This window comes from Candoia aspera, chromosome 2 (genome assembly GCF_035149785.1).
Source record: "Candoia aspera isolate rCanAsp1 chromosome 2, rCanAsp1.hap2, whole genome shotgun sequence".
In the NCBI taxonomy this organism is placed as follows: Eukaryota; Metazoa; Chordata; class Lepidosauria; order Squamata; family Boidae; genus Candoia; species Candoia aspera.
This window is the reverse complement of record NC_086154.1, coordinates 53,610,961-53,625,479: the sequence shown is the minus strand read 5'-3', so window position 1 is coordinate 53,625,479 and position 14,519 is coordinate 53,610,961. Positions and strand designations below refer to the sequence as shown.

The following is a 14,519-nucleotide window of genomic DNA, read 5'->3' as shown; positions in this document are numbered from 1 at the left end:
AACTGTTTTTCCTTCCTTTAAGCAAACCCCGCCTTCCTTTAAGCCAAAAGGGTATCATTGGTGAAAATATGAGAGATTTCTTATATCAGAAGAAAGGTTACTTTATTTATCATACGTTGTTCTCAGCAATGGTTGGGAAGGCCTTTCAGAACACAAATTCTCTTCAATTTTGGAATATTTAGCAATTGTGTTTGTGTGTGTGTGTGTGGTGTAGGAATTGTATACGAATTTTCCATTTCACACATTATCTGAGTAAACAGCTTATTAAATTTATTTATTTATTTATTATTCAAATTTTGCTACCGCCCATCTCCCCCAAAAGAGGGACTCTGGGCGGTTTACAACAAAATTAAGACTACAATAATAAACAACCAGGATCTTATAAAAACAATTTACAAATATAAAATACAATATAAATAAGTATAAAATCCAAGAGGTTAAAAATTCTGATCAGGTGGGAGGGGGTCTAAGGCATGAGCCAACCCCATGAATGGTTGCCCACCTTCCCGCCCCACGCGAGACAGCAGAACCAGGTTTTCAGGGCCCTGCTGAAGGTCAGAAGTGAAGGCGCCTACCTCACCTCTGGGGGCAAGATGTTCCAAAGTGTGGGGGCACCTGCAGAGAAGGCCTGCTTCCTGGACCCCGCCAGATGGAATTCTCTTATCGACAGGGTCCATAGCATGCCCTCTCTACCTGACCAGGTGGGGCGGGTCGATGTTGTGGGGATGAGACGGTCCCTCAGGTAACCTGGCCCCATGCTATGTAGGGCTTTAAAGGTCATAACCAACACCTTGAATTGGACCCGGAAGCAAACTGGCACCCAGTGCAGCTCGCGCAGTAAAGGTGTTATATGTGCCGATCTAGGGGCACCAAAAATAACCTGTGTGGCTGCATTCTGGACCAGCTGAAGCTTCCGGATACTCTTCAAGGGTAGCCCCATGTAGAGCACATTGCAGTAATCGATATGGGAGATGACAAAGGCATGAGTGACTGTTCAGAGGGCCTCTCGCTCCAGGAACGGGCGTAACTGGCACACAACCCAAAGGTGAGCAAAGGCCCTCCTGGCCATGACTGCCACCTGCTCTGCGAGCAGGAGTTGTGAGTCCAGAAGAACCCCCAGATTATGCACCGGGTCTGTCTGGGGCAGTGCCACCCCATCCAGAACTAGAGATAAAAGGGGTCCAGATAATCCGTTTCATCCAGAATCCACTGGAGTTGCAACACCACCACCTTCTCAACCACCTTCCCTAGAACGGGGAGGCGGGAGACTGGACAAAATTGTCCAGCACAGTTGTGTCCAGAGAGGGCTTCTTGAGGAGGGGGTGCACCAGCACCTCCTTAAAGGCAGCCAGAAACACCCCGTCTCCCAAAGATGTATTAACTATCGCTTGGACCCAACCACATGTCACCTCCCAGGCTGCCTTCACCAGCCAGGAGGGACATGGATCTAAAGGACAGGTGGTGGCATTCACAATCTGGAGGATCCTGTCCACTTCCTTGAGTCCAACAGGATCAAACTGTTCCCAGATAACTGGGCAAGAACATTCCCTCGGCATCCCCACAGATCCTGCTTCACGCTTGGAGTCCAACTTGGAGCGAATCCGAGCAATTTTATCCTGCAGATGCTCAGAAAACTCTTCCGCACGGCCCTGTAGGTGGGCCACTGGGCCCATCTTCCCCAAAGGGGTTCGTGTGATCTTGAACAGGGCCATGGGGCGGCATTCTGCGGATGCAATAAGAGTGGAGAAATATTGGTGTTTCGCCACTCTTACCGCCACAGGGTAGGCCTTAACAGTGGCTCTAACCTGCGTTTGGTCGGATTTGGTCTTTTCTTCCTCCAGCGGTGCTCTAGACGTCTCTTAAGCCTCCCCAAAACCCTCATGTTTTAACTGTAAGGCTCACTTTTAGTTCTAGCTCGTGATCGTTTGCTGTCTGTATCTTTTTCATGACATCATTATGCTGATTATACAGACCATGGTTTATGAAGGGGCAATATTTCTGCCATATTTGTCATGCCTAAGTAATTGGTACGTACAACAATTTTGTTGTTTATTCATTCAGTCGCTTCCGACTCTTCGTGACTTCATGGACCAGCCCACGCCAGAGCTTCCTGTCGGTACAGTGAGATAATTCAACAGCAGTAGTTTAAGTCCCAGTTATGGGTGTGTGTGTGTATTTATTATGAGCCAAAAGAAAGAAAAAGCACCCAAAATCACATTTCCTCTGTACTAAACATAACACACACACACAAACACATTCCATGTCATATTCTACAATTATTAATATGTCATTCATTTTATTTAACAATAGATAAAATGGGAAAATTAAACATATAGATTAGTAGCCCAAATATCTTCCAGATTGAACTACAGCCAGTAAAATGCTTGTTGAAGTTCAAAAGAAAGGTGAGTTATTCAGACACTGCTGGAAAATAGGTATCTTTCTAATCTTGTGATACTATTGATTTGTGATCAGAAAATCATGCAAAGGCCATTTCCATTGTTCTCCCATTAGATTACAAACCATTGGTATATAATTCAAAGGGCAGTTCTGTAGTAGATAGAGGTTTGCTTCTCCAGTTTATTCAGTTGCAATGAATAGTTACTTTGTCATGTTGCTGTTAAAAATTTATATATATATATTACTTTTTGAAGCCCAAAACCAGCCCTTTAACTTTGGAGGGGTATTCCTGAAATTGAAACTCATGGTCAGTTTCATGCTGTTTTAGTTATTTAATTTTGGCCTTCCTATTGTTCTCAAAGGGAAGCTTCAGTTTCAAAAGAAGTTTCAAAAGAAGACATATTTATTCCCACTCCCTGCCAACTGTCTTTGGTCAAACTTCGAAACTTTTGGTTTAAGAGGGAAACACAAGCAGCCGATTTTTCTCCCCTCCCCTTCCCCTCACAGCAATTGCAGCTGTTGCAGTTCACTCTTTCTGCCTCTAACTCAGTGGTGGCTCCAAGGAGGCACTTTTCAGCTTTTACCTTGCAGGAACAACCTGCCCACCTCACCGGCTCCTCCCACAGAAAGCCTCCAGGCTACACCAGAGTCCCTCTCATAATGGCAGGCCCCTTGCTCATCCCTTCCTTGGGCCCAGGCTGGAGAAAGGTTGCTTGGGATGGTGCTGCAATTTTTTTTCCTGTTCGTTCGTTTTTAACTTTTGGAAACGGAGGAGAGGGTTCTTCACATGATGCCTTTGTTCCCTTGAGGCCCCTGTTTGCAACTTGCCAAGGAGAACGTCGAGGGAGACTTGAACAGAGGCATGCAGGCCAGGGAACTCATGTCTGCCATACATTATTGCTATTATTTACTATATATTAAATTTGAAACGCACCCAACTCCCAGCAACTCTGGGTGGTTTGCAAAGGAAAAAAACAGAAAAATTCACAATAAAACAATATAACAATAAAGACAAAGGGGAAAAAATGGCAAAACTGGGCAACATTGAAAAGCATCCAGATGCTGCTCAGAAGACCTAGCCAGGTCTTCAAGGCCCTCTGAAATGCCTGTAGGGTGGGAGCCACCCAGATCTTGGGGGGAACATCATTCCAGAGAGCAGACATTGTGGCAGAGAAGGCATGCTTCCAAGTTCCCAATAGATGGCATTGCTTAATCTAAGGAACCAAGAGCACGCCAACCCTGTTGGATCAAATCAGGTTGGCAGATACTATGGGAGATAGGAGGTCCCTCAAATAATCAGGCCCTGTGCCATAGGAACATGAAGCTGCCAGCCTGGTCCTGGAGTAATGCTCTAGCTCTGGTGGTATCATTGTGGTTTCACCTCTCTCCTCCCCTTGTGGCAAGAGGAAACATCGCTACTGTTGCATCTGCTTTTTGTAGCAGCTGAGCTGCCAGCAACAGCCACAGCTTTTCCAGATAGAAGGAACAGAATGCCATGGTGGTAGTAGCACCTTCTCTCTCTCTCCTCTTGGGTAGACGTTCTTCAGTCCAATGGCTGGACGGACCAGCAGTGCTCCAGATGCCTTCCTGTCCTGCCTTGGTGACTTTGACTGCCAGGAACTCTCCTTGTTATGGAGGTCTTTTTCTTGATTACCATTTTGTTCTGGCACCTAACTAAACTCTAAACCTTTTGAGTAATTATTTAAGTCTCTAAGTTAATGGAACATGGGGAAGATATAGGGTAGCATGGACACTTGGTTAACAAAGGAGCAAAGAACAAATTAACTTTTATTAAATAACTGGAAAAAGCGGTTCACTTATTTTTCAAACCGGTTCACTTATTTCTATAAATTATCTCTACCAATACTAGCCTATCCTAGTGTCAGGACCAGACCTGCCTCTGGCACGGATTTAGTTTCACTTTCTGAGTCAGAGGAGGAATTGGAAACTTATCATGCTGGATTTGGAGAAACGAAACCCCAGCATGACTCAGCAGAGTGGGAAGACTTCACGACACTGACTGGGCGAGATCTGGAGGGGGATTTGAATACACCAATCAGCGAGTGCCACAGACGCGCTGAAAAGTGTGTGAAGGAGAAGGCAGCCGGATTGGCTGCAGGAGACTCCAAGTGTGCCAAGGAACGGGATAAAAGGCAGCAGCGCAGACAGCATGCTGCTGGAGTCAACCAATCCTCTAGACCTGCAGCTTCAGAAGAAGATTCCCTACCGACATCAGAAGCGGCATCTGTGATCGAAGAAGCAGCACCAGAGTTGAGTTCTGAGGAAGATTTTCACGCCCACTGCATTTGAGGAACCAGTGTTGCCCGAGCCCGGCAGCCAGCACCTTGCCTCCAGCTTCGAGAGCTCGCGTTTCCCTTGGCAGCGCAACCGAGCCGAGGGTATTTTGCACCACCGCCCATCAGCGGTTTACTGCAACTGTTCTTCACAAACCCCTGCAAATTTTGGGGGTTCTTACTTGCCTTGTTCAGGATCTGTGTTCATGGCACACATGGTGCTTCCAGCCAAACCCAGCCTAGTTCCGAGTTCCAAGCCTTGCTCCAAGTCCCCTGCCCAGCAAACCCAGCCTAGCCCGGGGCTTCCAGCTGACTCCAGCCTAGTTCCAAGTTCCAAGCCTTGCTCCAAGCCTCCAGTCCATAGAATCCAGTCTAGTCTGGGGATTCCAGCTGAGTCCAGCCTTGCTCCAGTTTCAAGCCTTGTCCTCAAGTCTTCCGTTCAGAGTACCCAGCCTAGTCTAGAATCCCCAGCCAAGTCTAACCTTGCTCTGAGTTCGAGTCCTGTGCCCAAGATTCCGCGTATTTCAGTTTGCTGATCATAGCCTTGCATCCAGATCCATTGAGCCAGCCATCCCGTGTCGTGTTGTTCCAGGTTTATTCCAGTTCGAGATCTGATGTCTCCAGTCTTCGTGTTCCGTTTGGATCCAGTCTCACTCCCAGATATTACCTAGTGCTGCCTTACTGTATTGTCTAGCCTTGATTACTCCAGTCTTCTTATTCCAAGAACTTAATTGATTTTAAATAGTTCTTCATAAAGAGTTTTATTGAGAATTGGTTTGGTGCATGGTCTGATAGGACACCTAGCTATAAATGTATTCCTAACTCTATCTCCTTGACAGGGGGAGGTGTTCCCAGGCTTGAACTCTGAGTTTCTAGCAGACCTAAGTGAAACTGATACTCATCCTATATACTTCCATGTCAGATTTTTTCCCATTGGTCTAAGCATCAATATGATGCCATATCACTGTGTACTTTACAAGAAACCATATTTGCTTCTGATCACATCTCTTTGCTAGTCTTCCTTTCTTTTTTTCTGTTGTAGAGTATGGAGATGGTCTTGAAGAAGGTATTCAGCAGCCATTCGGTAAACTCCACCTTAGCCCTGAAAGGGAGCAGGGGACATGGAATAAACTTAAGATTGCTCCCCTTGATTCTCTTTGGTATAAGAAGGGGAAGACAGTCTCTGTCAGGAATTCAATATTAACAATAAAATAGAATTACAGTAGTCCTAGTGGAGTCTGTTCCTGACTTGGCTTACCTCAAAAGGCTGACACCTGTTTAGCAAAAGCAGAATCTGACTTAACTTGATTAGACTCTTGACCCTGCATTGGTCATTCTTTTTCATCTGTTCTGATGAAAACTGAAGTCGTTCTTTTCAAGAGGAAACTGCAGTAAATGCTTAGTACTGGGGCAGTTCCTAACTTCTTCACTAGTGAACATGTGGTCCTGGTACCGTTTCAAATATGATTTGACTTGGGATGCAGTTGAGTTCTCTTACATTCTTACATTATCACAGGGCTGGGGTGGGGGTTGTTACTGTTTTTGGATTGACATACAGTTTCTATAAAATGTTTAAGTTTCAATATTCATGGAGACACATATACTAACTTGTACTACAACATGCTCAGCATCTCATTTAGCAGTACCTTAGACATATTTTAAAATCAGATATACAAATGGCTGAAATATTTCACACATACCCTTCCCATTTCATTGATAGAAGTCTTTTTTGTCCAGAGGGTATTCCACTACTTTGGGTAAAATATGCATATGTTCAGTATAATCTGGAGTCTTCATTTACCACAAAATGTTTGAATTAATGAATAAAAAAGAACAAATAAAAATTGCCGGCTAGAATTTTTACTGTTTTGACAGATACACGATCTGTGTGTAAAACCAAACCATATATATGGTACTGTAAAACTTGTGAAAATGTTTCCTAATTATTTTAATGGCTTTTCTCAGTATTGTTTGAAGTTCTTTAAATTGCAAAACCAAATATGTCTAATAAATCAGTAAATAACAGCAGAATAGTACACAGATGTTATATCCAGATTATGGTAATGATTAAAAAAATCATCCTTAGCTTCTCTGATTATATCAAAAGTATCCCAGCTTTTAATCTTTTCCTTCTAGCCACAACTGCCTTAGGGAAGGTAGTATTTCAGTTTCAAAATGAAGGAAAGGGTCTGCTTGTTCTAAACCAACTGTTGAGGCACTAATTCTCAGTATTGGAATATTATATTAAGTTTAAGACTTGCAAGAAAAGCAATGATACTGATTTATAAAACTGTAACCGTAACACTTAAAGAATAAGATGACACTAAATTCAGGAAATCCTATAATGAAAAATATAGATATTGTAACATATTGCAGTCACACATTTTAATGAAATATTTACCTTTGTAATAAAGATAACCTGTCTTAACTGTTTTCTGTATACTTGATGTGAATAATTTATTTTTTAATTATTATTTTCTCATTTCCCAAAAATGAGGGTGAGCCTTACATACGTATCCCTGGCAAGGACAATTCTCTCTTGGAATAACCTTCTGCCTCAAGGGTGCATTCAACTGCTGATGTTTTCACCCTTCAACTGGTAGCATGATGAATCCACGGTATCCTTAGTAAGTTTTGAGGTCTTGGGATATAGCAAGGTCTAGAACCCCTCTACTAGCTGATCTTATAAGACTATTTGGACTATCTTTTAGCATTTTACTCCCTTTCCAGCTCTATTTAAAATGTATTTCAATTGTTGCTGCATCTAAAAGCCAGATACTTGTCTGTCTTTTCTCTGAATGTACAAACGGTTGCCATTTCTGCTTCTTTTGTTCCTTTTCTTAATAGGTCTAATTTTTCTAACCTGACAACCAAGAAGCTCAGGTCTCTTTTATAGAATTTGTTACTCCCTAGTTCTAAAATTAATTTCTCAAGGAAACCTCTTGTTTGTTTTAATTTACCTTTCAAGCTTTTTGAGCCTATGACCAGTTGCTCCCTTTTACCTGTGGAAATAGCTTTCTTTGAGGCAATGACCTCAGCGTGTTAAGTACATTTACTCTGTGCCTTGAGGGTCATCATGCTTCATCTGAATTAGCATAAGAAGATGATCACAGAGCAATCTGATGTCACATTAATCTGTAAGGTAGTATCTGAATTCCACTTCTCTAGACCCTGTACTGCTAGCTTTCGTCCCTCATCTTACTGGATGGTTTCCGTCATCTTGTGCTACTTGGATATGAGGCAGAATCTAATCTTTAACATTCAGGACTAGGTCATTTTGGAAATCCCAGGGATTATTTGTATATCTCAAATGTGAACTTCCAGTTTCTTTCTAGCATTTATCTTGTTGAATAGTAGGCCCCATCATTCACTTCTGTCAGTTGGGAGAACTGCAAATACCATCTGAGATTTGGAGACACTCCAAAAAATACCCTGTTTCCATTTCTACAGCTTTCCTTCAGAATGTCTGCACAGGAGGGGGTTGATCCAGACCATTAACTTTTCCAGGCACTATCATCTGGATGGTCAGATCCAAATCATAGGTTTTATTTTGCCAGATTTTTCCCTTAGAAAACCTGTCACCTTCAGTTAAGTTTGCTGTTCATCTATCATTGTGACTCACGGAAACCAGGAAAAATAATGATTAGGGTTGTTGGTACCATTTCAAATATGATTTGACTTGGGATGCAGTTGAATTCTCTTACATTATCACAGATGGGGGGCTGTTACTGGTTTTGGATTGACATACAGTTTCAATAAAATGTTTAAGTTATAATATCCATGGAGACACATATACTAACTTGTACTACAGCATGCTCAGCATCGTGTAACAACAATTAGCTACTGAAACTGTAATTATTCAAGTGGTCATTGTGCATCACATGAACCACTGCTTTACTCTCCTTTAGGTGGTCCATCCTGTTTCCTACTTCCTGGTAGCCACTCTGGTAGTGTTTTGCCGCAGTAAATTATGAGCAATGAGTTTGTGGATTTGAAGGCAAGGAACATATAAATGAGGTAGAACTGAAATAATCTGCCCCCAGTGACTGATGGACCTGGTAGGGTTTCAAAGGGAGCTGGGGGTTATCCCCAAGGAGCTGCTGCACAGTCCAGCGGAGGCCCTGGCTGCTGCCTAGAATAGGGAGGTGGCCAGGGCCTTGGACAGGATCGTGCCTGTGTGGCCTCTTTTGTCCCATTGAACCTGACACTCCCCATGGTTCACAGAGGAGCTGAGGGTTCTGAAGAGGATCAAGAGACGCCTAGAGCACCTCTGGAGGAAGACAAAGACTGAATCCGACCGAACACAGGTTAGAGCCATTATTAAGGCCTACCTTGTGGCAGTAAGAGCGGTGAAACACCAGTATTTCTCTGCTCTTATTGCACCCGCAGAATGCTGCCTGGCGGCCCTGTTTAAGATTACCTGATCCCTTTTGGGGAAAGGAGAATCAGAACTCTATCTACAGGGCTGTGCTGAGGAGTTTTCTAGGCATCTGCAGGATAAAATCACTCAGATTCATTCCAAGTTGGACTCTGAATGTGAGACAGGATCTGTGGAGATGCCCGGGGTACTTACTTACCCAGTTATCTGGGAACAGTTTGATCCTGTTGGGCCCGAGGAAGTGGACAGGATCCTCCAGACTGTAAATGCCACCACCTGCCAATTAGATCCATGCCCCTCCTGGCTGGTGAAGGCAGCTCAGGAGGGGACGTGTGGTTGGGTCCAGACGATGGTAAATACATCCTTGAGAGAGGGGGTGTTTCCGGCAACCTTAAAAGAGGTGCTGGTATGCCCCCTCTTCAAGAAACCATTGCTGGACCCTAGTGTACTGGAGAATTTTTGTCCAGTCTCCCACCTCCCCTTTTTGGGGAAGGTGGTTGAGAAAGTGATGGCATTGCAGCTCCAGAGGATCCTGGATGAAATGGATTATCTAGACCCCTTCCAGTCAGGTTTCAGGCCCGGTTATGGGACGGAAACAGCATTGGTCGCACTTATGGATGACCTCTGGCAGGAGCAGGATGGGGGCAGTGCATCCATCATTGCTCTTCTTGACCTCTCAGCGGCTTTCTATACCATCGACCATGGTATCCTTTTGGGGCGACTCAGGGAGTTGGGGGGGGGGGGTGGCGTGGTTTTACACTGGTACGCCTCCTTCCTCCAGGGCCAGTCCCAATCGGTGTTGATAGGGAGTGAGAGATCCAGCCCATGGCCCCTCCTTTGTGGGGTCCCACAGGGCTCAGTACTCTCCCTGTTCCTTTTTAACATCTACATGAAACCACTGGGTGAGATCATCCATCATCATGCGACGAGGTATCATCAGTATGCTGATGATACCTAATTATACATCTCCATCCTGGGTGAAGTAAGTTACACCATGACCACCCTCTCCAGGTGCCTGGGGGCTATTGGGGCCTGGATGGGGAACAACAGGCTTCAGCTGAACCCTGGTAAGACGAAGTGGCTGTGGTTTAATGGCTCCTTGGGATTTGGGAAATTGTCATCTCTAGTTCTGGATGGGGTCGCACTGTCCCAGACAGACCCAGTGTGTAACCTGGAGGTCCTCTTGGACTCACAACTCCTGCTTGAAGAGCAGGGGGCAGTCATGGCCAGGAGGGCCTTTGCTCAACTTCGTGTTGTGCACCAGTTAGGCCCTTTCCTGGACTGAGAGGCCCTTCGAACGGTCACTCATGCCCTGGTCATCTCCCACATAGACTACTGTAATGCGCTCTACATGGGGCTACCCTTGAAGAGTATCCAGAATCTACAGCTGGTCCAGAATGGAGCCGCACGGGCAATCTTCAGTGCCCCAAGGTTGGCACATATAAAACCTCTGCTGCGTGAGCTGCACTGGATTCCAGTTTGCTTCCGGGTCCAATTCAAGGTGTTGGTTATCTCCTTTAAAGCCCTACATGGCATGGGGCCAGGTTACCTGAGGGACTGTCTCATTCCCACATCGACCCATCCCACCCGCTCATGCAGAGAGGGCATGTTACAGACCCTGTCCGTAAAGGAATTCCATGTTGCGGGGTCTTGGAAGCAGCCCTTCTCTGCAATAGCTCCCGCCCCCGGAAGTGAGACAGGCCCCATCGCTCCTGGACTTCTGTAAAAAATTAAAAACCTGGTTCTGCCAGCAGGCCTGGATTGGGAAGAGGAATGGCCACTCCTAGGGATGGCTGGCGCCCTAGGACGATCCTGGAATGGCCCTTATATTCACAGCCTGAGAGAGAACTTTTAGCCGTCTAGATTTTATTATATTTTCATTTTTATTGTATTTTGTATTTATAATCGACTTGAATTTTAACTTGTTTTTATTGTAAACCGCCCAGAGTCCTTCCTGGGAGGGGATGGGCAGTGATAAAAATCTAATAAATAAATAAATTAAATAAATTTACAAAGCAAAGCAAAAGAACAATTTAAAATGCAAATTGTATTGTACTCACAGACAAGGCAACAAGGCAAAACCTGGCTGCATGCCATAGAGGAATGTAAACGCAGAACAGGTTCTCCTGTTTTTCCAGCACTTGCAAGCTCTATCCTTGTCAGAAAAAACAGAAAACATTCCCCAGATTAAACCAGTTAGTATGCATCCCCTTTCCTGGATATCAAGTCTATGCTGAAGCTTCTCCTTTCAGATTCTCAAAAAAATTATTCATATTCTAATGAAGCACGCTTCTTGATTCTGGTGCCCACCCTCTGGAACAGCATTGCCTCTGGGAGATTTGCTTGGCTTCCTCCCTACAAGGTATCTACAAGTCTTAAAAACCTGGCTTTTCTCCCAGGCCTGGGGTTCGGTTGCTTGTCAGGCCCCTGGCAGATTTTTGGTAACGTACTGGGTGGTTTTCCTCCAAGCATAAATATCTGTCTGTCTGTCTGTCCCTCCCTCCCTCCTTTTAACTATGCAAGCCACCAAGTGTCATTTGGAAGTCAGGCAGCCTTCCAAATCTACTTCTTGCCTATCAGCTAGCAAAGGTTTTTGTGAGATGCGAGATACCAGCAAAACCCGCCCTGCCACAGGTTGCTGACCTTGGAGTTAGCAAAATACTTTTAGAAGTGTTTTAGAAAGAGATAACGTTCTTTTGCATCAGAAGATGGGAAACCAGCTAACTAGCAGCTGGAGGAGAGAGAAGGCGGAAAACTCAAAAACTTGCTTTAGAAATCTAAACCTTTACCAAGCAATGATACGTATATAGAGAGAGAAGAAAATCCATTTTAAACAGGAAATCCCAAAGGTAGATGGGACCCAACATTGATTTCTCTTTGCCATTACAATAATTTCCCAGAGTAGTAATACAGGCAGTCAAGGAAGTGAAATCATGCTGGATTTGGCCAGCAAACGCAGCCATTCAATCTGCAGTCAGTAGATGATGATAAATACAGTATGTACAGATTTTCATGACCAGAGGCTACAAGGACTCCATCATTCATTCATTCATTCATTCATTCATTCATTCATTCATTCATTCATTCATTCAATTTGTATAGCCACCCATCTCACCTTTATGTGACTCTAGATGGTTTACATTAAAATAAATAAAATACATAAAATACACAATATAAAAAATAATAAAACACATAGTAACTGAGAATTATCCAGCCAATCATCCACAGTGCCAAAAGATGGGCTCTATCCCATACCCAGGACCCCAGGCTTGGGCACAAAACCAAGTTTTCAAGGCCTTGTAAAAGGCTAACAGGGATGGGGCCAATCTAATTTTTGGCGGGGAGGATTATGCCAGATCTTAGCAAGTGAACAGCATTTACATTCAGTTGTAAAGTTAAGGCTTTCAATAAATATCAAGATCCACTTTAGAATCACAATCACTTGTGGTACTAAAATCTTACCTGGAATTAATCGGATTAAATTCAACATTGCTGGAATCTGTTGGGAATCAGAGAAAAGCTATTAAGACTAAATAATTTTCTCTTTGGGAACAACCAAACTGGAAAACTGGTAGGAAGAGGATGGAAAAGGAATCCTGTAGAAGTTTTCAAGGCTTTTTGAAGTAGCTGAACTGGTTCCTGCAAAATAAATTTTGTTTATTCTATTTATTTTCCATGTTCTGTTTCTGTTCCCTTGAGGCAAAGAGAAAAAAGATAAATATTTGTTGCAAACTGGATGTCGTTCCTGTAAATGAATTACAATTGCAGTTTTCTTTTAAAAGGCAGGTAATAGAAACTTGGCAAAATGTTCAGGGGTTTTTTTTTAAGTGAAGGAAATTTTAGAAGTCAGAAGTTCCAGAAGTCTCTGGCAGATGTTCTTCCTGTAGAGGTTAAACCTAAATTACAACAAATTTGTGAAAATGCAGGTCTCGGTCTCTTCCTACTACTCTTGAGAATGATGTCTAAGTAGTATTTTAGAAGACTATAGCAGTGGCTAGCAGTTAGATGTAAGTACGTCCCTGTGGCTTTTAGAACTGAATCTCATACAATTATGGGGAAAATGGAACATGACAAAACAAGAGTTGGGAGAAATATAGAAAAATAGAGGCAAGTTGCAAAATGAAAACCAAAGATGACAGAGAGAACTTTACCAATATGTAATTCAAAACATTAATTTGGCTAAAGGAGGAAAGGATTAGAGGAATGTTAGAGGCAATGTAGGAAAAGCATGGGAATATAAAAACTCAATTGCTGAAGGAAAGAAATGGGCCTCGGATTTGGAAGAGGCTGGTGGAGTGATAGTATGGCCACTGAAGCACACACATGTTTCAGAGAGGTTTATTCTATGTATGTGGAAAATACATAGACTAGAAAGTCAATTTATTCAGTTGTAGGATTTTCTGTCTTTAGATTCTAATGTGGTAAAATAGTAATCTTGTAAAGAATTGGAAGCTCCAAAGTAGAGAACAATGCCTAGTTATACTGTACATCTTCACATATTGGGCCAAAATATACTTTGCTCCTGTAGGTCTGACATCTCAGATTCTCACTGACATTTCTGTGTCATCCTGGCCCAAAGCAGTAGGTTAAAAATGGAAGCACCTTGGATTTTCATTGACCCGACTCTGCACGTTCGGGAACAAGCATGCAGTAGTAATTGCAGCAGATTAAAGACAGTGATAACCAGTAAGATCTGGCATCTCTTCCCAAGGATATACTCCTGACCAGCTGATTCACCCTCCTTAGACCTACTAGATCCCTAAATCAAATTACAATCCCTTAATAAAGGAGTGCATTCTCCTTGGCTTAATTTGATGCCCGTACTACTGCAGTCTTAGAAGAGAGATTCAAAGGTGTCCCATTTGGTTTTGCCCACCTGGCAAAGGAGGTATTATATTGCCCATTTTATGCTGGCATGTGTTCAGAATTTGATAATTCCACATTTAAGCACATTTCCTGGTCATTCCAATCAATTTTACTTATAGATACCTGAGAGTAAAAACTATGTTACCCTAAGTGTAACTAAATTCTGCTACATTAAGTGTAACTAAATTCTGCTACATTGTATGAAAAATGTGCAGTTGACCGATTAATGAGCCCAGGGATTTTACCATTCTTTTTTTTAATGCAACTTGTTTTTTACTATTGAGTTTTGTTCTATAATGGTCTTTGACCACAATAAAGATACTTGTTACTTGAAAAGGAGAACAAACTATTATACCCTGCTTCGCCACTCTTTACAGGATTTATGAACAACATTATGAAGTTAGATGTCACAGTGAGTTTTGGGAAAACATGTAACATGTGATGGGACACAGCCACCAATTGTTACCACTTACAGTACTCTGCTGCTATTAAAACACATATAGTAAGAAGAAGTCAGACACAAAATGAGTAATAGTTCAGGTGAATTCTGAATACAAGAAATATTACAGAAAGTGTTTCTA

General features: G+C 43.1%; 1 protein-coding gene across 1 annotated transcript in view; it reads left to right on the top strand.

Moving 5' to 3' along the window:
* SYN2 (synapsin II) overlaps positions 1 to 14,519 on the top strand; it is a 148,626-nt gene that overhangs the window by 97,996 nt on the left and 36,111 nt on the right. The window lies entirely within an intron of this gene.